Source organism: Sarcophilus harrisii, chromosome 1 (genome assembly GCF_902635505.1).
Source record: "Sarcophilus harrisii chromosome 1, mSarHar1.11, whole genome shotgun sequence".
Taxonomy (NCBI): domain Eukaryota; kingdom Metazoa; phylum Chordata; class Mammalia; order Dasyuromorphia; family Dasyuridae; genus Sarcophilus; species Sarcophilus harrisii.
In genome coordinates, this window is record NC_045426.1 from 302,799,204 (window position 1) to 302,824,035 (window position 24,832).

Genomic DNA, 24,832 nt, shown 5'->3' on the forward strand with positions numbered 1-24,832 from the left:
ATGTCAACACCAGATTCTGGTTCAAACTAATCAGGCAGGATGGTAGTTCACTGAATGTAAACGATCAAAAGGGTTACCAATTTCCAAGAAAATTACTGTATTATGTGTCTGATATTATATGACAAAACATTATATGACAAAACAGTCATATTTATTTCTAGGTGCAAAATGACAAAGTAAAATCACTAGGTCTTGTAGCCCCTTTTGTTGCTGCTAGTTACAAAACTGAAATATCTGAAAGCCAGATGCAAGCAATATAGAAACAGGCAAACCAAATACCAAAAATATGAATAAATGCAGAAAATGTCACAGAGAAGGGTCCTTTTTTAGTTTTCTTTTAAATAATTACTGGCTTAATTCCAATTGTTCAGTAATGAAGAGTCATCTATCCAGAGAGAGGACTATGAGAAATGAGTGTGTACTATAACATAGCATTTTTACTCTTTTTGTTATTGTTTCCTTGCATTTTTTGTTTTCCTTCTCAGGTTTTTCTCTTTCTTTCTAGATCCTATTTTTCTTGTGCAGCAAGATAACTGTATAAATATACATACATATATTGGATTTAACATATATTTTAACATATTAAACATGTATTGGACTAACCTGCCATCTAGGGGAGTATAAGGAGGGGAAAATTTGAAACAGAAGGTTTTGCAAGGGTCAATGTTGAAAAATTACTCATGCATATGTTTTGTAAATAAAAAGCTATTAAAAAAAACAACAGGGCAACTGCCCCCCCCTCCCAAAAAAAAGAGAGAAACTGTATAGTATTTGAGAGGTGACATTCCCACAATACTCTGTCTTGGTTATACTCTGTAGGGAACATTGTGTTCAGTTCTGAGTATTGCATTTGAAGAAAGATTTCTTTGATAAGTTTAAGAGTATCTGAAGGGCAATGGATTGGTGAAAAATTGATACTATGCTATATGAAGATCCGTTGAAAAAATGTGGCAATGTTTAGTCTAGAAAAGAAAAAACTTGGGAAGGAGCACAGTACACTAACTCAAGTACTTGGAAAAATTGTCATACTAGAAGAGGCATTAAATTGATTTGGCTCTAGAGAGCCAAAGTAGGGAAAGGGATGGAAGTTTCAGAGAAATGGATTTAGATTTGGTTTAAGTGACTTGCCCAGGGTCACACAGCTAGTAAGTGTCAACTATAACGCCATATCTGAACTCGCCTTCTTCGGACACCAGGGCTGATTCGCTATCTACTGTGTCACTTAGTCACTCCTTTGTTATTCATTTTTAAATAAGAAACAAAGTTTCTATCAGCAACCCATATATACTCTATGTAGCTAGTAGCAGAAAATGTTCTTGCTTTCTATTCCACAGCTTTTGCCTCCTAGCCAACTAATTTACAATATATTATCAGAAAGGTTCTATGTATATCAAAATAGTACTTCTTTATAATAGTAAGAGAATGAAAACTTTGTGTCCATTAATTTGGGGATAGTGAAGTAAATTGGGGTATGTGACTGTAACAGATTACTACTGCACTGTAGGAAATGGGAAGTATGAAAAATTCATGAACAGTCATAAAATGAATCAAGCAGAACTAGGAAACCAACATACAAAGTAACTACAACATTGTAAAGTTTAAAAAAAAAAAAAAAAAAAGAATCAAACACCAGTAAAATGATACTAAGCTATGTATGATTAAGTCCCAGATGGGCTCTTGTTTCCTCCCTAATTCAGCAAAAGGGAGAAAAGTACTGGTAAATGATGCAAATAATTTCAGACATGATTTATGTTCTGGTTGATATTGTTGAACTGCTTGTTTTTCTTTTCTTTTTAAGCCTTTTTATAAGATAGTTCTCTGGATAAGGGAAGGATTTTGGAATGAATGTGATATAGAAAGAAAGGCATGAATAAAAATTAAATTATATTTTTTAAAAATTTGTTAAGATACTTGGTTTTTATTGCATTCAAGTCTAATAAGAAATTCCATGATGTACCTTGCCAAAGTAAGTCCCTTATTATTTTTATATTGAAACAAAATGAAATAGAGTAGTCTACATACAATAGTCTAAAATCTCTACTTCTCTTTACAAAGATTAAACCTTGGCTAAAATTACTTGATCAGAATTTGGCTCCCCTAGAACTTTCACATTCAAAGGGATTAGCAAATAAGCAGTAGTTCAAGATTTGGTATATTTTTATAAAAATTATATATTATATATATATATATATATATATATATATATATATATATATATAAATTATAAAAATATACCAAAATTTGAGCTACTGCAGCTGCTGAAGATCACAGCTGATCTCTAAAAATGTATTGACCTACAGAAATCCCCTGGCCCACAATCTCCTAAACATCTGACACATGATAATAGTGTCATATGGAACAATTTAACAATATTCAATACCAGTAGAGAATGGCTGTTTTCTACTTACTATATATGTCCTAAACAGAACTTATTATTTTTTCTTCCAAATCCATCCCTTTTCCAAATAGCCCTTTTAGTACTGAGGGCACTTGTATCCTTATAATCATTCAGGATCATAACCTCAGTGTTATCAACTTCTCACTTTTGGTCACTCACTACCAAGCGCTGTCATTTCTATCTCTCTGCAATTTCTTCAGTTACCATTTTAGTTCTGGACTTTGTCACATACTATAATGGCTTCCTAATTATCCTCCCTTCCTCCCCACTTTAATTCATCTTCCATTCAGTTGTTAAATTGTTTCTCCTAAGGGGCAGGTCTGATCATACCATTCTTCTTCTCAATAAATCCCAGTGGCTTGCTATAACACCTAAAATAGAATAAAAATCCTTTATTTTATATTTAAAACTCTTAATGACCTCATCTCTTCTTATCTTTCCAGGTTTCTTAAACATTACTTTCCTCTCCTCCTTGGACCATCTAGCCAAATGGCCATATCTACTCATGTTAGTGTATTAGAATCCTTGCCCCTTCCTTCAAGATTTAGCTCAAATAGTACCTTCTGCATAAGACCTTTCCCAGCCACAAGCTACTGTCCTCCCTTCCAAAGTTATTTTATTTCTACTTTTTATATCTCTTGTATATATAATATAAAAGCTATAAAAAGCGTTTGAAACATATAGTCATAGGGATTGTGAAGATAGATTTTCATATTTGGACACTAGATTCTAAAACATTAAATTCCTTAACTACCATATTCACACTAATAATTTCCACTATAAAAAGTGGACCTAGAATTAGGAAGACCTGAGTTCAAATTCAGAATCAGATGTGACCATGGGCAAGTCACTTAATCACTGTCTCACTAAACTTCCTCTTCTATAAAATGGAGATAATAAAATAGCATCTACATCTAAGACTATTGTGAGGATAAAATGAGATATTTGTAAAATAATTCTTATTAGATCATTATGTAAATGCCAGTAGTAGCAGTATTAATTGAAACTACAAATATTAAAAGAATTACAAATAAGATTAATGGTTACAACATGGTACAGTAAATTAAAATGAGAAAATCTAATCTTTAAATAACTAAATTTACATATTCTTATTATAACTAATAACCATAGATATACTACATCATGAAACTGGATTTGTGGGAAAAAGTTAGAATAACATTTTCTTCATTTCTTGAAAAACAATTATACAGGCCTGCCCCACTCTATCAGAAAATAAAATAGTATGAAAATAGAAAATCAATGTATAAAAGGCTAATGTATATTAAAAAGAAAAAAAAAATTTAACACAGAAGAGAGTAGCTAATCACGTAATAGAACATAACTATTTGTCCCTTATGTCTCCCAAGATCAAATGAAGATTGCAGAGTTAAAATGCTTTTACTTGTTTCAAAAAATGGAATAAACACAAATGATAATTTTTCTTTAGTCTTAATCTAAGCCACAAAATCTTTCCTAAATTTCTCGCAATCCCCCAGAGAGATTTCTATCATTTTGTTTTTCAAACTTTTATAAGTGCTCAAAAATGAGGTGAAAGATATTTTACAGTTGAAATGAAAGACAAATCCTGCCTTATCAAATTCTAGAGCCATCCTTAGTCTTGTAGGTAATAAGGGCTCTGCCTGATAATGTTCTTACCTAAACATAAGTTATATAAAGAGGGTAAATTTCTCCTGTAGGACAAATAATCCAAGCCAATCATCATAGTTTGTGCTTATATCACTGCTGAACTCTATATAAACATAATTTACCTTTGTCACAAAAAGAAAATAGTTGCAATTAGGGAAATAATCACTGGTTTGAATACTTGCAAATATTTAAAAGAGAAAGAAAAATGTATATACTTATAAACAGAAAACAATTACTGGAAATTACATTAAAATTATTATTAAATATCCAGTACACATATCTCCCTCTAATTTCCTGGTCAAAAATATTTTTGATCTAATAGAAACTATTATGAAACAATTAATAATTTGGATGAAGCACCAAATATTTCTCAAATTTTCCACATTAATGACTGTTATTAGTTAATAGTTAACATTAATAGTTAATAAATTATGATAATACTTAATAATCTCTACTAAAACTTACAATCACCATGCCACTTTATTTAATGATCAAGCTAACCTGTTTCTGAATCCCAAACACTAGAACTTTACACTGATCTGGCTAATTCAGAATCATGAAAAATGAATCTCTTAAAATTCCTGGATAACGTATCACAATTTGATGAGTGAATGGACAGAGAAGAAAACAACTCTGACTCTATTAGAAAAAATGGAAACAAAAATTACAAACAACGAATAGCTTTCAAAATGAAAATTGATAATAAATAAACAATTTTTAGCTCATAAAACATGGAGGCCCTTTTCTGTATATGGTTCATAAATAAAATCCTTTTATGAAATTTCAGTTAAAATATCCTTGAGAAGAACATCTATTGGAATTAAGTTCTTACACAGTACTTATTAAGTGTGAAATTTTGCAGACACAAAATCAGATTCACAAATAAAGTCTAAGAAATTATTTTAATCAAAAAGTGATAAAAACTACACTTCCATCAAGAAAAGAGAAGGCAAAGTCTAGAAATTTGAGGAAATCTTGTTTAAAATTTTTCCAGTTATATAGGATTGTTAGTATCTTATATTTATGATATTTTATATACACAAATGTATATAAATGTTGCAAAACAAACATTTCCTTTAAAATGGCAAGAAAGAACTGTCAAATTGCATATGAATTACATACAACCATGAAAACCAAATTTAAATTAATGGAGTGATCAAACACTGATAAACTATCTTCAGAAATAAATTTTTTGTCAAAGTACAAAGCATAATAATTAGATGGGACTCTCCTATGTAAACAGGTATAGTTAAGAATTCTAATGCATGCTCTCTTCATTATCATTCATGTGTTCAAAGACTCTGTAGGCCAAATTACAGGGTTAGGGTTGCTCAGTCAATCGAATGATTATATTAGTTGAACATGCTTAAGTGCTTTCCAATTAAGCAATACTTCCCTTAATTTCAGACTTTAACTGCTATAGCAGTTACACAGATGAGAAGAGAGATTGTGTACTGGGTTAGATATCCATTTTTCTTACAGAAGTCAAAATAATATACTTAAAATGCAAAAAAATTTAAAGGTTTCCAAATTTAGGTACCAGTAAATATACTTTATGGTGTTTTCTATCCTAGGACATACTTACTGGGAGCCCTGTGGCACAGAAAACTCTTTAAAAACCTTCAATATATCTTACCATCTCATCAAACTGTCATATACCTTGTTATGAGCCAGAACGCTGAACTTGAAACTAAGGATTCTTACAAGGTACTAAGTAAGTGGAATTGACAGAGACAATAGTTATTAATTTAGCATGGTTCAGTATGATTGATTTAATCCTACAAGGAGATGTTATGGGCCAGAACTTGAAACAAGGTACTAAGTGGAATTGAGGAGACAATGGTTAAATCTAGTTTAGCATTGATTTAATCCTACAACAAATAATGGTTTCCTAGTGATATAATGATTGGTTTGTACTCAGTGTGGGGCATATAAGCTAGGAGCCTCAGCCAGGAGACAGTTGGGGAGATTCAGAAGCCAGAGAAGACTGGCAGGAGCTCAAGCTCTCAGAACAAAGGAGAGAGATATGCCTCCAGAAAAACTAGCGGAGGCTCAAGTGAAGAAGACAAGACTTTGAAGGAGACAAGACTTTGAAGGAGACAATAAAGTATTTGGACTTTAACCCCTGGCTACTCTCATAGTGATTACTGAATTGAAACAAAGGCTGCCATCAGAGATCCCAAGAAAACCTCATCACAGAACATTACATTTTAAAGAAAATATTACATACCTCACCTTACTTTCTCAACCAAAATTATTTGAAAAAAACATTGTCTATACTTTTTTCCTCTACTTTCTCTTTTTTATTCTTAATGCTTCTTTCCTCAGCCTTTTGCAATCTCACTTCAAACCTCATTACTCAATTAAAATTACTCTCTTCAGTGACAGAATACAATGAACTTCAATGGTCAAATCTAATAGTTTTTTCTCAGTCTCTGATTTTGATTCTGCTTCATTTGACACTGTTGACCAATCTCTCTTCCTAGGATACTCTCTCTTCTTTAGGAATCTGTGATTCTACTCTCTTCTAGGTTTTTTCCTACCTCTCATTCTCCTTTTTTGGCTCTGCTGGCTCATTATATCATGCCTCATAACTGTGTGTGATGTCTATGGTTCTGAGCTATATCTTTTCTCTTTTTGTTCTATGTTCTCTGAGTACTCCACTTAGCTCCCATGAAACTGTTACCACAATGGAAATGGCTCACATATCTAAATATCCACCCTGAGTTTCTCACCTGAACTTTAATTTGGCTACATCAAATTCCTACTGATTATTTCAAATTGTTTATCATGAAGACATCTTGTACTCAGCATGTCCAAAACTGAACCATTTTTCCTAAGCCCTTTCCTCTTCTGGAACTCCCTATTTCTATCAAAGATATTAGCATTCTTTCAATCTCTTAGGTTGATAACCTTTGCATTATTCTTAACTCATTTACTCTCATCCCACATATCCAATTATTTGCACATCTTTATCATTTCCTCTGCCACAACACCTCTTACACCTAAAGCATTCTCTACTACCTTAGCTGAGCACCTCATCAACTCTTCACTAGGTTATTACAATAGTCTTCACATTAGTCACTTTACATGTCTTTCCCACATTAATCTATCTTCACATAGCCAACAAGGCAATTCTCCTTAAGTGCAGATCTGACCATGTGACTCCCCTTAGTAATATCCTAATATTACTAATGATTAGTAATGTTGTTTCTAAAATCAATATAAATTCTTCAGTTTAGCTTTCATAGTTCCATGCAATCTGCCCTCAACCAAACGTTTTATTCTCACTGGATATAACACTCTACTTCTCATCTCTGTACCTCTGCACTAGCCATCTCCCATGTTTGAAATTTGCTAACGCCTTACCTCTAATCTCAGAGTCCCTTTGTTCCATACACTGAAACTCAAAGACTATTTTAAAAAAATTTTAATTAAAAAAATTTTTTTTTAATTTTTTATAGCTTTTTATTTACAAGTTATATGCATGGGTAATTTTACAGCATTGACAAATGCCAAACCTTTTGTCCCAATTTTTCCCCTCTTTCCCTCCACCCCCTCCCCCAGATGGCAGGTTGACCAATACATGTTAATATGTTAAAATATAAATTAAATACAATATAAATATACATGTCCAAACAGTTATCTTGCTGTACAAAAAGAATTGGACTTTGAAATAGTGTACAATTAGCCTGTGAAGGAAATAAAAAATGCAGGCAGACAAAAATATAGGGATTGGGAATTCTATGTAATGGTTCATAGTCATCTCCCAGAGTTCTTTTGCTGGATGTAGCTGGTTCAGTTCATTATTGCTGAACTGATTTGATTCATTTCACTGCTGAAGATGGCCACGTCCATCAGAATTGATCATCAAACACCATTTTCTGCATAATGTTTTGCCTGCTACCCACAAATGTTAGTATACTTCTTCCCAAACTATCTTGCATTTAACTACTCTGTAAAAGATTTTTACTTTTTGTATACTGTCTAGCATATAGTAGGTACTTAGTAAATGCCTGATGTTTGGTTGATGCAACTGGGACCCTTTAGGAATATCATACAATGATCAATTACAGGTTACTTGCACTCTTATATTTGACTCAAGAAACCAAAAGGAGAAAGAGTCCAGAAGCAAGTTCTGGGGACGAAACCTGAAGATGGCTCAAATTTTAAAAGCTGAATTCCCCTTTCTTCTCTCCTTCAGCTCTTTGAGAAGAGCCCAAATTTTATTACTTAAGACTCAGATCCAGAGCCAACCCCAGCTCCAAGCAAGTGCATATGCATGCTTGTGCGCGCGCACACACACACACACACACACACACCCCTCGGTGGTTTACAGGTCTCCTACACTTAAGGAGGCAATGAAAACACACTTATTTGTGCAATGTTGACCTCAATCTAAACTAATTAATCTGGTCATATTAATTACATATTTATAAATTAATGAAAATTCTAGTAGGTAGGGGCCAAAAGACTTGAGATTTTTCAAGGTCTTTCCCTACAGGAACATGAATTAAATTTCTAATTTGTTTTCTAATTTCCTAATAATAATAATAATAATAATAATATAATAGTAAATAATTCATTTGCATAGCACTTTACATTTACAAATCATAATTCATACATGAAATTTTTGGTCAAAATCTGAAAAAATTATCTGCCCATTTCTAACCTGTTTTGCATTAAGTCAATTGCTAACTGTTTAGGGGATGAACATTCAGTCTCTGGATTATCCATTTTGTTTTTATCCTTCTACCATGTTCTGTCAACATTTTGGCTACTTTATTGCTTATTAACACATTCACCACTAAGTGGTGGTAAAACTACCACTAAGGCCAGGGAAAGGGAAAGGAGATTAATCTGAAATCAGTATTTTTTTTTTTTTTTTTTTACTTCCTGCAGTACTACTTATCAAAGATGTAATGGAAGAGATGAAAAGACAAGTTCCCCTCACTTTACATAACATAGGAATTCTTGAAAAGCAGAGTAAATCAAATTTTTTAAAAGGAATAATCTGGCAAGTATACATACTTTGCAAAGTAAACACTGCTCCCCCCCATGGTAGATTTTTGGGTGTATATTGAGTTTTCTTACAGGGTTCCATCCCTATGGAGCAATATGATTACATATTTATAACTTGCTTAAAAACTAATTACATGTTTATGACTAATTAGGAAGAATATAATATTTTCCCAAGAAAGTAATATTTATTTCAATGAGAATATCACTTTACACCTAAATTTTTTATTTAGAAGTATAATGTAAAAGTTTATAGGAAGAGAAAAGAAAAGGGAAACATACATGAATTCAGATCATCCAAGGTTTTAATATCTTAAAACATGTTGGACAGTCAGTTGACAAACACTGTATTTATTATGTGTTAGGCGCTATGCTAAACATAGGAGAAACAGAAAGACAAAAGGGAGTCCCTTCTCTAATACACACACACACACACACACACACACACACACACACACACACACAAATATCTTTATCCTACATCTTGCATATAAAGGTTATAGACTGCGAAGAATTTAAAATTTCTTCTGTGGTTTTCCATTTTGAAATCTGTATTATCATATTCTTGTCTTATTATCAATAAGACAGTTTTTCTCTTCTTATATAAATCTTTTATTTAAAATGAATCCTTGAAAAGGTGGTAGTATGTACAATTGATTTTCCTAAAAAAATTTTAATGAGTTATTTTCAAATTATATCTCTAAAGGACTTTCAAAGATACTTAAAAATGGTGGGACATTAAATATGCAGGACACAGGATAAAGAGAAAAAAAAATTTTAAAAGGAAAGACACTAGAATTAAAAAGTACTTGGAAAGTTTTCCTTTAGAAGATGGAACTTTATTTGGGACTTAAAGGAAGCCATGGAAGTCAGTAGACAAAGATGAGGAAAGCATTCCAGATATAGGGGGACAACCCAGAAAAAAATGCCCAAAGATATCCAACAAAGAGATGGAATATCTTGTTTGTGGAATCAGGAGGCCAGTATCTCTAGATCAAAAAGTGCATATCTGGGAGTAAAGGGTAATAAGACTAGAAAGGTAGGAGGGGCTAGATTATAAAAAGCTTTTAAAACCACAGGATTGTGTGTTTGATCCTATAAAGCCACCAGATTTATTGAGTTGAGGACAAATGGTGAAGAGATATTGCAAAGGTGAAACAGGGCTTGGCCAAGAGATCAGATATGGAGGGTGAGGGAGAGAGAGATATCAACTATGACTTTTAGATTTCCAATTTGAAGAATTGAGAGGATAATGTTGCCCCCAAGAGTAATTTGGAGCGTAAGAGAAAGTTTACAACGAAAAGATGATGAATTTAGTTTTGGGCATGTTGTGTTTAAGATATCTATTAAATATCCAGTTTGGGAAAGTCAGTTAGAAATACAAGACTGAAAGTCAGCAAAGAAGCTAGGGCAGAATCATCAGCATAAAAATGAAAATTGAATTAATGGGAGCTGCTGAGACCATCAAGTGAAATAGTGTAAATGAAGAAGAGAAGAGGGCCCAGGACAGAGCCCTGTAGGATAGCTAGAGTTAAAAGGTATGGCTTGGAAGAGGATTCAGAAAACAAGATTACAGAGGAGTGGAAAGAAAGATAGGAAAACCAGGGGAGAAAGGTATCTTGAAAACAGGGAGAATAGGGTCAAGGAGGAGAGGGTGATTAACAATATCAAAGATGGCAGAGAGGTCAAGGAGAATGAGTTCTAAGAAAAGACTATTGGATCTGGCAACTAAGAGATCACTGGTAACTAGAGTAGTTTTGTTGGAACACTGAGGTTGAAAGCTAGATTATAAAGGTTTAAGAAAAGAGAGGAGCGTTAATGGAGATATTTACTGAGGAAATTCCAAGGAATTTAGCAACAGAGGGCAAAAGAAATACAGAATGATAGCAAAAATGGAAGGAACAAATGAGGTTTTTCCTCCCCAAGATGAAGGAGAGACATGGACATGTTTGTAAAACATAACTGACAAAAGTGAAGATGACAGGAGGAGGACACAGGATAGAATGGGACTGCTTATGCAGGAAGAGATGAGTGATATAAGATGATATATGGAGTTAATATAAATATATAAGACAAAGAGGTTATTGCCTAATTGAAAGATATAAATAGGCATGTCTTTGAAAGAAAAAATGCAATCAATTACAACATGAAAGAATATTGGGAATCACTAATAACAGGAAATATGTAAATTAAAACAACTGAAGTTTTACCTCACACTTATTACAGGTAAAGACAACAAAAATTGTAAAGGTTGGAAAGGCTATGAGAAGACGGGCTCCACCTCTTCTAGAAAACACTTTGAAGACAAATACATTAGGAAAATACTACATCATACATCTCTCTTTGTGGAAACAATATCACTACCAAGCAAAAACTCTAAGGAAGTCAAAGATAAGAAGTAAAAGTGCCATGTAAACAAAAACATTTATGGTAGCTCTTTTCATGGAGGCAAAAAAAGTAAATCTGAAAGCAAAATAGATACCCATTAATTGTGGAATGACGGAATAAATCAAGGAACAGAAAGACAAAGGATTGTTATTGCACTGTTTAAAAAAATTTTTTTTAAAGAAATTCAGAGAAATTTGGAAGGCCTATAGAAACTGATTCAATAGTAATAGCAAAATCAAGAAGGTAATTTATATAAAGACTAAAAGTAGGGTGATTGAAAATCAAAAAAGCTTATACAGATATTAGCAGGGTTAGTGGACTAGACACTGAAAGTATTAAAAGACAGCATGTACAATGGAAAAAGTGTTGAATTTGGAGTCAAATGATCTGAGTTTGAATCCTGGCTCTAGAACCTAGAAAACCTGTCCAAGTTTCTACATCTGTAAAATGAGGGTGTTAGACCAGATGACCTCTGAGGCCCTCCTTTTTTTGTCAGTCTATGATTCTATTAATCTGATCACAACGATGGATATGCTTTGAGATAAAAAGTTTTAACTAGAGAACATGTTTTTTTCATGAGTGTGACAGCACCATCTTGTGGCTGCGGTGAAATTAGAAAAGAATAACGAACTGGAGCACAGATTATTCAAACATTTTATAATTTGTTCTTCCACAAGAATCATCCCAAAATTGAAGTTAACAGCTACATTTTTTTTACAATATTCTGACAATTCACTGAAGTAAATAAAAATACCAAAAATGTTAATTGAAGTTTTAAAATATGTTCTCCCAACAATCTAAACCATAATACCATGATTACAAAACACTTCCATAAAAAAAATAAAAATACTTTGTGTGAGAGGTAGTCCAAGGATGCTTATTTACTTTCAACAAATGTTGAAAACATTGAAAATGTTTATAGGCTCAAAGGTGTTAAGTGCCTAGATCAGCATCCGACATCAGGAAGAGTCAGAGATGAGACTAGAACCCAGGTCTGTCTCCTGATTCCAATAACAATGTCTAATAGAAAATATTTAGATAGTTTCAAAATTTTCAGTGCTTGACACATATCTGATTTTATCATCCCAACAATCATATAAAAGATAACAGTGAGAACTTGTGCAATATTCTTTCAATGCTCTCCCTTTAGTTTCTTTCTTCCATAGACTCTGTAAAACACTGCCACACTTAAAGCAATACATTCATCATATGGATTATCTGTTCAAAAACTTTCAAAGGTTCCCCTCTGAGCAAAATAATATATCCTAAATCCTTGGTTAAGCACTCAAAGAATTCCATGGCCTAGACTCAGAAATACCCTTCCATAAACTTTTTTTACTAAAACCTTATACAAATCCTCTTCACTTACTAACTGCTAAATTATATAAATCGTGTACATCCCAATCTTTACTTATTTACCTCTAACCTGTTTGCTGAAATATTAATAATCTGTTAAAGTCCCAGTTAAGTCTCACATCCTTCAAAAAAAAATCTTTTTAACCATTAGAGCTCACTTCTTCTGAACTCAAAAGTACTGGCACCTGATGACATATTACAGTGCAATGTATCATTATTTAAAACGAGCAACTTCTCTTTCATACTAAAATATGAGCCCTCTATTGATGCCCATCAGTTGGGGAATGGCTGAATCAGTCATGGTATATAAATGCAATAGAATATTATTGTTTTTATGAGAAATGATGAGCAGAATGATTATACATGGAAAATGAACTGATGCTGACTGAAGTGAGCAGAATCAGGAGAACATTGTACACAATAACAAGATTATGCAATGATCAACTGTGATGGACTTGGCTCTTTTCAACAATGAATTGATTCAAGGCAATTCCAATAGATTTGAGATGGAATATGCCATTCACATCCCAAAAGAGAACTATGGAGACTGAATGTGGACCAAAGCATAGTATTTTCACCTTTTTTTTTTTTTTTTTTGGCTATTGGTTGTTTGCTTGTTTTTTTTCCCCCTTTCTCATGGCATTTTCCACTTTTGATCTGATTTTTCCTGTACAACTCGACAAATATGGAAATATGTTTAAAAGACTTGCACATATTTAACTTATATTAGAATGCTTGCTGCTTTGAGGTGGGAGAAGGTAAAGAATGGAGAGAGAAAAATTTGGAACACAAATTTTTACAAAAATGAATGCTGAAAACTATACATTATTTGGAAAAATAAAATATTATAAAAAATTAAATATAAATTCCTCAAGGATAAAGATATTTAATTAATAGTTTTCAAAGTGCCCGCAAAGTGATATATGAAAAATACTTAAACATTTACTGAATGGATAGATTCAACAGGTCAAGAATTCTTTTTTCTGTTTTATCATGGGGCAATTTTACAATTTGTTCAGTTTTTAGTTGTGTCCAAGTCTTAGTCCCCCCATTTGGCGTTTTCTTGGCAAAGATATTAGAGTGCTTTGCCACTTCCTCTTCCAGCTCATTTTACAGATGAGGAAAACTGGGATAAACAAGGTTACTGCTAGTTAAGGTTCTGAGGATGGATCTTAACTCCAGATCTGGTGCTCTATCCACTGTGCCACCTAGCTGCCTAATTTCCATAAGGACAAAAAAGTAAACTGAAATATACTGCTGCTCATTCTGCAGACAACAGTTATTAATAAGCATTATATAGGAAATGGCTAGATCCCAAATAAATCCAATTTGGCCCTTTTCCTTTACAGTTGAAAATGCAGTTTAGGAAGCAGTAAGTTTTCTGTTTTAAAAAAAAAAGTTTCAATTGTAAATCTTTGAGACAATATCATTAGGTATACATGGAGAATTATACTACGAAGAATATTTCTTTAAGGTCTCTTTCTAACTTGGATTAATGTTATACACACATGTGCAAACTTTCCAAAAGCAGCCTGCTTTGTTGGCATTTATTTTGGTAGAAAGTAACTGGTATGCTGGCCAATTTGTTCAATTATGCCTGCCATTTTAAAGTATCTTTGAAAGTCCTTTAGAGATATAATTTGAAAATAGCTCATTAAAATTTTTTTTAGGAAAATCAATTATACATACTACCACCTTTTCAAGAATTCATTTTAAATAAAAGATTTAAATAAGGAAAGGAAAACTATCTTATTGATAATAAGAGAACATAATACAGATTTCAAAATGGAAAACCACAGAAGAAATCTTAAATTCTTTCTTCGCAGATTATAACTACCATATGATGTGTTAGTAATGATAGTTACAAAATGAGACATGTAGCAATAAATCTTGATAAACAGGAAATAAAAAGACAGCAAAAACCTTATTACTTATTCCCAATGTGATATAAATAAATTATTCCATATAAATTTCTTACTCAGAAATGATCCAAACTTTTTCAACAATTTAATATAGGCTATTTATATCATTGCAAATCATTAAAAAGAAGGATTTATTATTCTATGGTCTAATACAATGTAATTACATATTTTCCCAGACCAAAATTTCCTTCCCTCCTCTAAAAGTATTCTTTCTTCTAATTTAAAAGTGAGTTCCTTGACAGAAGGAACTGTTTTACAATCATATTTGGACCTCTAATGCCTAACACATGGTTTGGTGAGTAATTTTTAAAAATTCATTCATGCTAAAACTATTGATGGTTATTTTATAAGTACACAAAAATTGTTCAATTGCAAAGTTCCAACTTAAATTTTCTATGTCCTTTGCCATCCAGCATTCCTATATTTTCTCATCAATTGCTAATGAAAATAAAGTAGAAAAAATTTGTCTATAAAATCATCCATACTGTCCTAAATAATATGGGAAAAGTATGAAACAGATGACTGATCAAGCTGCATAAAAGACTTACTAGTCTAAACTAGTCTAAAAATGTAAGGCATAGGGGCAGCTAGATGGTACAGTGGATAGAGCATCAGCCCTGAAGTTCAAAATCTGCCAATGATCCCTGAAATTAGACTTAAACCATAAGAATAGAATATAAAACAAATAAACTATGATTTGATCTTTTATTGGACTGAATCTATTGAATTCTGCTACTTCATTAGGTTATTTTTTAAAGTAACACATCACTTTTTATTAGTCAGTGAACCACCTTTAACATAAAGTAATTTATGCAATAAGATTCATCAAAGGCAGTTATTTAAATTTCAAATATTCTACAATCAAATTTATTTTATTGGAGGTTACTTTCTAACAAATGACATCTAATAAATGACATGAAAAAACATTTGTATTCACATACTTATTTTCAACTAAGTTACTTTTTCAATTGGTGTAATGTTGAATTTGAAACAAAAGCCAGTGACCAATCACAATGCAATTTAAAGGACCAATGTTGGGATTATCCATAAACTGCATGCCAGAGAAATTCAGGAATTTCAAGTCAGGAAACTTGAATTTCTCTTTTTAATTCTGACATTGAATATTTCAAGGGCTTTATGCAATTTGATGATCTCCCTGACTTAAATTTCTATTTCTAGTATCATGAAATAACACATATTCATTCATTGCATATATGGCACTACAGTAAATACAATGATGTTTATATAATTCAGATCAAAATGAAAATTTATTTCCAAAAATTACTTTATATGTTAGCAAATGAATTAAATATTCTGATGATGATATTAAGAAATTTCTGGTGAAGCCAATAAATGGGCATGGGGTATGAAAGAAATCAAAATTTTAAACAAGATAAATTTTTAATAAAAACTACCTTATCAAAAATTATCCAAAAAAGGCAGCGAGGTGGTTCAGTAGATAGAGTACCAGGTCTGGAGTTAGGAAGACCTGATTTCAAATTTGACTTCAGATAAGTGTCACTAGTTTATGACTCTGGCTTAGTCACTTAACCCAATATGCCTCAGTTTCCTCATATATAAAATGAGCTAGAGAAGGAAATGGCAAATTATTTCAGTATCCTTGTAAACTCTAGATTGGATCCCAAAGAGCTGATCAACTACTGTACAAGAACAACAAACTTATCTCCCACCAACTGATAATCCTTCTTCACTTGCTATATAACATTAAAGTATAACAAGGTTTTAGAAAAAATTTGATAATTTAGAGTAAAAATGCTAACATTATTAAAATATTATGCTGATAATAAGTTTTTAAAAGCCCAAAGGTCTTTATTTATATAACACTAAACTGACTAACCATAAATTAAGTGTTGGATCAAGAAGTTGCCAATCAGCAATTATTCAGCACCACTAGGTGTCTGGTATTGTGCTAGATGTAGGCAATACAAATCCAAAGAATATAATAATCCCTATTCTTCAGCAACTTCATTCTAATTGGGGGGAGGGGGAAAAGGGGAGAACAAGTACATATATACAGCATAAATAAAAAGATAATAATGACAAACAAAGTAGTTAAATACAAGGTAGTTTGGAAGCTAAGGCACTAATAATTCAAGGGATCAGGGGAAAAGGCTTTATACCGGAAGTAATGTTTGAACTACATTTTGAAAAAAGAAAAAAAATTTATAATGCAGGGGGAAAAGGAGGGAATACATTCCAGGAATAAGTGTATAAAAGCACAGAAATGGAAGAGAGAGTGAGTGTTAAATATGAGTAACAAAGAGAAGCCCAGAGTTCAAGAATGGGAGTGATGTTTAGTGGCTAGAAAGATAGATTGAAACCAAGTTGTAGAGGATTTTAAAAGCTAAACTGAAGAGTTTATATTTAATTCTAGAGAAAAGAAGAAGCTACTGGAACTGGATGAATAGAGAAGTTATATGTCAGATGTAGACTTGAATCAAATCACTTTGGCAGCAGCATAAAGAATAGACTGGCATGGTGAGAAACAAGGTTAATTAGGAAGCCTGTAATAATCTAAGCAGAAAGTACTAAGGATTTAAACTAAGATTGTAATTGAATGAACTGAAAGATGTTGTGTAGGCAGGAATGCCTGCAACAGAGTGGACATGTGGGGTAAAGGAGAGTGAGGATAGAGGAAAATACTGAGGTTACAAACCTAGAAGTCTGAAAAAATAGTGATGCCTTTGACAGAAATAGTAAAGTTTAGACGAAAAGAAAGCCCAGATTTTGAGATGTCTTCCAAGATCATAAAGAAACTTTGCAGATGAGCTACTCTAGGTTTTATGACACAGACCCTTAGGCAGTATAGAAAAGCTTGTGAACCTCTTCTTAGAAAGCTTTTAAATGCCTAATATAAAATATACAAGATTACAAAGGAAGCAATTATATCCAAATACAGTTATGAAAATGATTTTTAAAAGTTTCAGACTGCAGGTTAAGAATATTCAATATAGTCCAACTTCCCCTTATTTTATAATTGGGCCCAGAATTACAAGACTGACCCAAAGACTGAGAAGTTAAAGTCAAGATTCAAATAAGTCTCCTGAATCCAAATCCAGTTTTGTCTCTTTTTACCACTCTATGCTATTGTTTGAAATCATATAAAGATTTAGTATGTATTCATACCTGCATCTCACTTTCATTTACTTTAATTAAGGGAACTGCACTGTGTTTAACATAAATATATAATGCCTAGTGGTAAGAAGATAAAAAAATAAGAAACTTTTATACAATTTAAATAAAAATTATCTGGTAGAACAAAGATACTGAAGATGTGTTTACAAAAATAGGTAGAAAATCATGGTTTAAAGTGTCCATTATTTTTTAATTTTCTGAGAGAAGTCAATACTACACTATTGTTCAAGATTAAGGGCCTTTCATGGACCCACAGTTAAAATCATATACCAAGATAAGATCAAAATGGGTTCATGATTTAGGCATAAAGAACGAGATTATAAATAAATTAGAATATAGGACAGTTTACCTCTCAGACTTGTGGAGGAGGAAGAATTTGTGACCAAAGAATAACTAGAGATCATTTTGATCACAAAATAGAAAATTTTGATTACATCAAATTAAAAAGCCTTTGTACAAACAAAACTAATGCAAACAAGATTAGAAGGGAAGCAACAAACTGGGAAAACATCTTCACAGTTAAAGGTTCTGTTAAAGGCCTCATTTCCAAAATATATGGAGAATTGACTCTATAAGAAATCAAGCCATTCTCCAATTGATAAATGGTCAAAGGATATGAACAATTTTTAGATGATGAAATTGAAACTATTTCTACTCATGTGAAAGGGTGTTCCAAATCACTATTGATCAGAGAAATACAAATTAAGGCAACTCTGAGATAACACTACACACCTGTCAGATTGGCCAAGATGACAGGAAAAGATAATGACGAATGTTACAGGGGATGTGGGAAAACTGGGACACTGATACATCGGTGGAATTGTGAACGGATTCAACTACTCTGGAGAACAATTTAGAACTATGCTCAAAAAGTGATCAAACTATGCATACCCTTTGACCCAGCAATGTTACTACTGGGCTTATATCCAAAAGAGATCTTAAAGAAGGGAAAGGGACCTGTATATGCAAAAATGTTTGTGGCAGCCCTTTTTGTAGTGGCTAGAAACTGGAAATTGAATGGATGCCCATCAATTGGGCAATTTGTTCTCCATCAATTGGAGAATGGCTGAGTAAATTGTGGTATATGAATGTTATGGAATATTATTGTTCTGTAAGAAATGACCCACAGGAGGAATACAAAGAGGCCTGGAGAGACTTACATGAACTGATGCTAAGTGAAATGAATAGAACCAGGAGATCATTATACACTTCAACAACATATGAGGATATATTCTGGAAGTAGATATCTTCGACAATGAGAAGATCCAGTTCACTTCCAATTGATCAATGATGGACACCCAGAGAAAGAACACTGGGAAATGAATGTGGACTGCTTTCATTTTTGTTTTTCTTCCCATGTTATTTTTATCTTTCTGAATCCGATTTTTCTTGTACAACAAGAGAATTATACGGATGTGAACACATATATTATATTTAAGATATTCTTTAACATGTTTAACATGTATGAGACTGCCTACCATCTAGGGGAGGGGGTGAAAGGAGGGAAGGGAAAAGTTAGAACAGAAGTGATTGCAAGGGACAATGTTGAAAAATTACCCATGCATATATGTTCTGTCAATAAAAAGCTATTAAAAAAAAAAAAAGATTAAGGGCCTTTGCATGCAAATGAGGAAGTTATAGTATTTGTACTTAATTGTGGATTTTCTTTAGTATGAACAAGCATTTGCTAATTTATACTAACCACAAAAAGTATTATTTTCTTTAAGACCTCATCTTGGCATAACTTTTGTTCTAAGTTTTTTTTAACATTACTCTAAATGTTAATTGCTTAAATAAAGAAAATTAGAATTAAGTTGTTTCTTCTCAACCACTGATATTTTTGATGGATCTACTAGGATTTCACAAAACTGAATTAAACAGAACTAATCTCTAAACAACTGCAGCAAAATATAAAGGGGTAACCTTATTTTTTGTTAACAATAAAATTTATAATTTATAATCAGCAAGCTCAAGTGCTACATATTTTTCCCTTTACAGTTCTATTTACTCCAATCTTATCAAATTAAAGTCTGGGAGCAGATGGTTAAGTGTAATTAGTTATAAGTAGAGGATATACACACAACCTATATACACACAGATGTACAAATTATAGATTTAGTTGCGCCTCTATGTATTTTACTTGTAGCAAATCAAATATAAAAGCGGCTAGAAATTATCCAGATGTTTGTGTTTGAATTCTCAGAACCTAATACAATCCCTGATACATAGTAGGCACTTATTAACTGCTGTTGACAGACTGGGTGACTAAAAAAAGCAATGTGGGGGAGAAAAAAAAAAAATAAGAGAACTGGAATTGGAGGAACTGGGTTCAAATTCTGGCTCTGCTCCTTATTATCTCTGTGTACATAAGCCTGGATGAATCATTTTACCCCTTGGGATCTCAGTTTTGTTATTTGTAAAATTAAAGAATTGGGCTAGGTGATTTCTAAGATTTTTACAACTCCAAAATAAATTATAAATAAATAAATAGTAAAATTATGCTAAATAATTTTAAGCTAGTTCTTAAGGAAATAGATGAAGAATTTCTGGAACTACCTGGAGTTTAGGTAGTTTAACCACACACATTTCCAATATCTAACTCCTTTGAAATGACTTTTAATCAATTTGTTTTTAAATTATATTGTTCACATAAGAAGTGAGACCAAGTAATCAAAATAAATGTCAGAGTGATTTCAGTCATTATTATGACATTTCTTAAAAAAAAAAAAAGTTAACGAGGTAATATTCTGCATGATATTTAGGAAAGAATATGAGACAATATTTAAACACTGAGATTAAAACCAGAAAGTTCTAATATATTTAAAAGATCACTGGGTTCTTTTCTCCCACTTAATATTGTTGGTAGAATAAAGACTCTTGCTAAATGTCAAATTAGACAGAATATGTAACAAAAAAAGTTTTGTTTTTTTTTTTAAACTGCTAACACTGGAACAATCTAACCTCTAAAATCCTGCAGCTTCTAGCTCTCCCTAAGAAACCTAAGTTGAAATCCTAAGCTTCTGATTATGACAGGAGAAATACTGAAAGTGCAGACATTTAAAGCTACTTCCTTGTCATATCCTAGATGAGTCCAGTAAAAACATTTATCAGAATGAGGAGGAAAAAAACACACACACACACAAAAACTCCTCAAACAATATAACTGGATAAACCATTTATCTCCTGGTTTCAAGGGCTAAAATTTCTATCTTGGTAAACTTTTTGCATGAAAAGTAAATATAAATATCTGGTACATGTCACCTTTGGACAATAACAACTGTCACATTATGCCATCATACACACACACACACACACACACACACACACACACACACTTTCTATAAGAAGAATCAAGAGCAAGAAAATTTAAAGAATAACACAGAACAATTTAACTAATTTTAGAAAAATGAAAATTTCCCATTAAAATAGAAATTTTTAAAATTACATTTCAAAAATTAGTATTTCACATTAGATATTTATTATGTCTTTAAAATATATACACTTGTCAAAGCTTACAACATTGTCCAAACTTCAAATCCAAAATGAGACACTGACAAAAGAAAAATCAAATATCTTTAAAAATTCCTAAAATATAAGTTAAAAATGTTTATAAATGAACAAAGTTGCCTTTACAAACTACTATATAAATAGGAATCTATTGATACCAATTGAACTGCCAATGTTTCCACTTCAGTGATTAAGTTAAATTAACATTTGCATCATATTAGAGACAATGTAAGTCATTCTTATCATAAGGATCATTACTATTAAAATCCAAATTCTGATAATCTTTAAATGAAATATACATACAATTTCTAATGTTATGGCAAGAGATACCAGCAATGGCTATCTCAGACTTAAAAAAAAAAGTCTTTTCAACTCTGAACCACACACACACACACACACAAACACACACATGTAAATGGGAACATATTTACATTAAAAGTCCTCCAAAACATAAGAAAGGGACTACAATGACATTTAGACTCCATTAGCAAATTGCATATATTGATTCAATCATTTATTTAAGGAATTTTTTCCCCCTTTTAATAAAAAGACTTTAAAGACACATGATTGATTTAAGCAAATTAATAAGTGGTTCCCGTTTAACTGTTTTTTAGGAATGCAATTTGTGAAAGTTGGAGTTTTATCAAAAACAAGTACCATTAAAAAAATTTAAACATCAACAATTTTTCAATTTTTATTGATAGAACCCATTCAGATACTTAACACTGTCTTATCATAAACTGTAGTTTCCTTATTTAAATTAGGAATGAGATAATTTGCTTAGTGATTATAGCTAAACAAAACAAACAAAAAACTCACTGTAATGGGTGAAGATTTTCTTTGAATATTTTCTATACCCAATACATTTAAAACAAGGGATCATTTTAAAGTAATACTTTGGAAAATCATTATATTATCCTATGAGGTCTCTGTCCTGGGCCATGATTGTTGTTTCATTAAACCATTGATGTTTTATTAAATATAACTCACTGGATCACCTTTAAGATGGATCAGACATACTAAATCTTGTTCCATAGAATAGTTCTATGGGAAAAAAATATTGAAATTGAAATCAGGCCTGGGCTTGAGCTCTGGCTTTTCACATTTACCAGCTTTGTTTTGTCTTTGGGCAACTGAACTTCCTGAATTTAGTTTTCTCATCACCAAAAATGAGGAAAACAGAGAATTTTACAATTGGGAAAGGGCTTTGGAGAGCTTACTAGTATTACCCCCAAGTCATTTTACTGATCACAAAACTGAGTTCCAGAGAGGTGATGACTTGCTCAAGGTCACACAGTAAGTCAATAGCAGAGGAAGGACTAGTCTCAAGACTTCCTCCTTTGCAGTCTGATCCTTAGCTAGAATCCTTTCCATAATACCATTCTCTCTCATAATGAAACTCTGAAGCTAGCTTTTAACTACTGAATGGACATTGCCTCCAACAAACTGAGACTTAGGAAAGACCTTAGTTTTCCCACTGCATCCTGGGCCATCGCCACTCATCTTGACCTATGTCCTGCCACTGAACTCTGGCTCTGAAGGAAAGAGGATGGTCACTTTGCACAGCTCTTTGTTATTTAAATCCAATTTGCTTACAAGTCAAACATCACCCTGATGTTTTTGTCCTTTGTTGGGAATGAAGGACAAATAACAACCATCTCCCATAATATTTAACACTGTCAAACAAGGGCTTAGGAAGACTAAATAGGATATCTTCTACCTTCTAGACCATCAGTTTGCCATCACTTTGCAACTTTTCTTACTTGGAGGTTTACCAATCATCTGGTTAATATTCTTTTGCAGATATTTACCAGTCTTCAAGTCACAATTCTTCATTTTTCAAAGAATTCAGTATCTGGCTTGTGATATCTCACTATATCATATCTCTTAGACTCATGTTTGCGGATTTCAATATACATTCTGGCAAACATCTAGTTTGTCAATTCATCAATCTCTCCCATTCCGATAATCCTCCACAAAAGTTTAGTCACACCATCATCTGTGACCACTCTACCTCTTGGATCTTGAATTCTGAAACATGAGGCAGCTTGGCAACAGTGGAAAGGGAGCTACAGGAATTTGAGGTAAATCAAGCCTCGGCCATTTGTTAATTGTCTGTTGCTATTTATTAGTCTTGAATCTTAGAAAAAAAAGGTTTTAGGGGCAGCTAGATGACATAATGGATGAAGCACTGGCCCTCAAGTTAGGGATACCTGAGTTCAAGTCTGGCCTCAGACACCTAACACTTACTAGCTCTAAGACCCCAGGCAAGTCTCTTAGCTCCCAATCATCTCACCAAAAATAAATAAATAACCAACATCCCAAAAACAAAAGAAAAAAATTTACATACCAACAAATCCATAGCAACATTTTACTCCCTGTGCCACTAACCTTTCTATATTTTTCTTATTCTATTATATGCCCTGAATTCATTTTAAAGCACTAACATTTAATTCTTAACCTGATGGAATAACATCATGAACATAGGCAGATATGATTACTGAACTATATGATGGATGTATAACAGGTGAAACAAGAATATGTATATAAGAGAATAGATAAAGGGACAGAGACTATAATTGTCATCTCATTAACAGAGAGTACTCTCAAATTCTATTCACTAATATAGGTATAATACAGTAATAGCTTCTTTGCAAGCTATAATCTCAGAGTTGCTCTCAGAGTCCAGTTTCTTAAACTATGGTTTGAGACTCCAGATGGAGTCTTGCATCTGAATATAATTTTTCACCAGTAAATACTTGATTTGAATATTCTATTTTATATACCAAATGCCCAGAGTCACATAAAAATTTCTAAAATGAAAAGAGGTCACCAGTGGAAGAAGTTTAAGAAGCCCTGGCATAGATGATTGAGAGATTAAGTGACTTGTCCGAGAGACACATTACTAGTATGTGACTGAAAGAAAACCTGAACATAGGTCTTCCTGGTTTTGAAACCTTCTTTGTATCCACTGAGTCAGCCGCTATTTATCAAAGAATATGTAACTAAAAATGTTCATATTCACGTGATGTAATTATACTTTTAAGTATATTAAGGTTATATAAGTTTAGCACCTAGTACTTTATTGCCATTAAAACCAATATAGCACATTACTAAAAATACCATCTTTAATGATCCATTTTCTATTATTAAGCATCAAGGTATCAGATATTCTTTAATATCTAGCTTCATAAATACTAAAAGTTACAAGGTTTACTCAACAAATTATCTTTTCATCCAAAAGAAGGTAAAGCAAGAGATGGAAAACTCAGTAAATCTCATTGTTTGATATAAGTTGTATTTTTTTTGCAAGAAAATAATCTTTAGTACTTCTTTATGTGAAATGACTACTTCATAAGTGTTTAATGGAATGATTACCTTGATATTTCCAACTTTGTGAAACTAATAGAAAAGGATGGATCAATATATCAGTCCCAAT

At 32.3% G+C, this 24,832-nt stretch overlaps 1 protein-coding gene across 2 annotated transcripts in view; it reads right to left on the reverse strand.

The window, feature by feature from the left end:
- Window positions 1–24,832, reverse strand: part of PARN (poly(A)-specific ribonuclease) — a 152,381-nt gene that overhangs the window by 54,654 nt on the left and 72,895 nt on the right. The window lies entirely within an intron of this gene.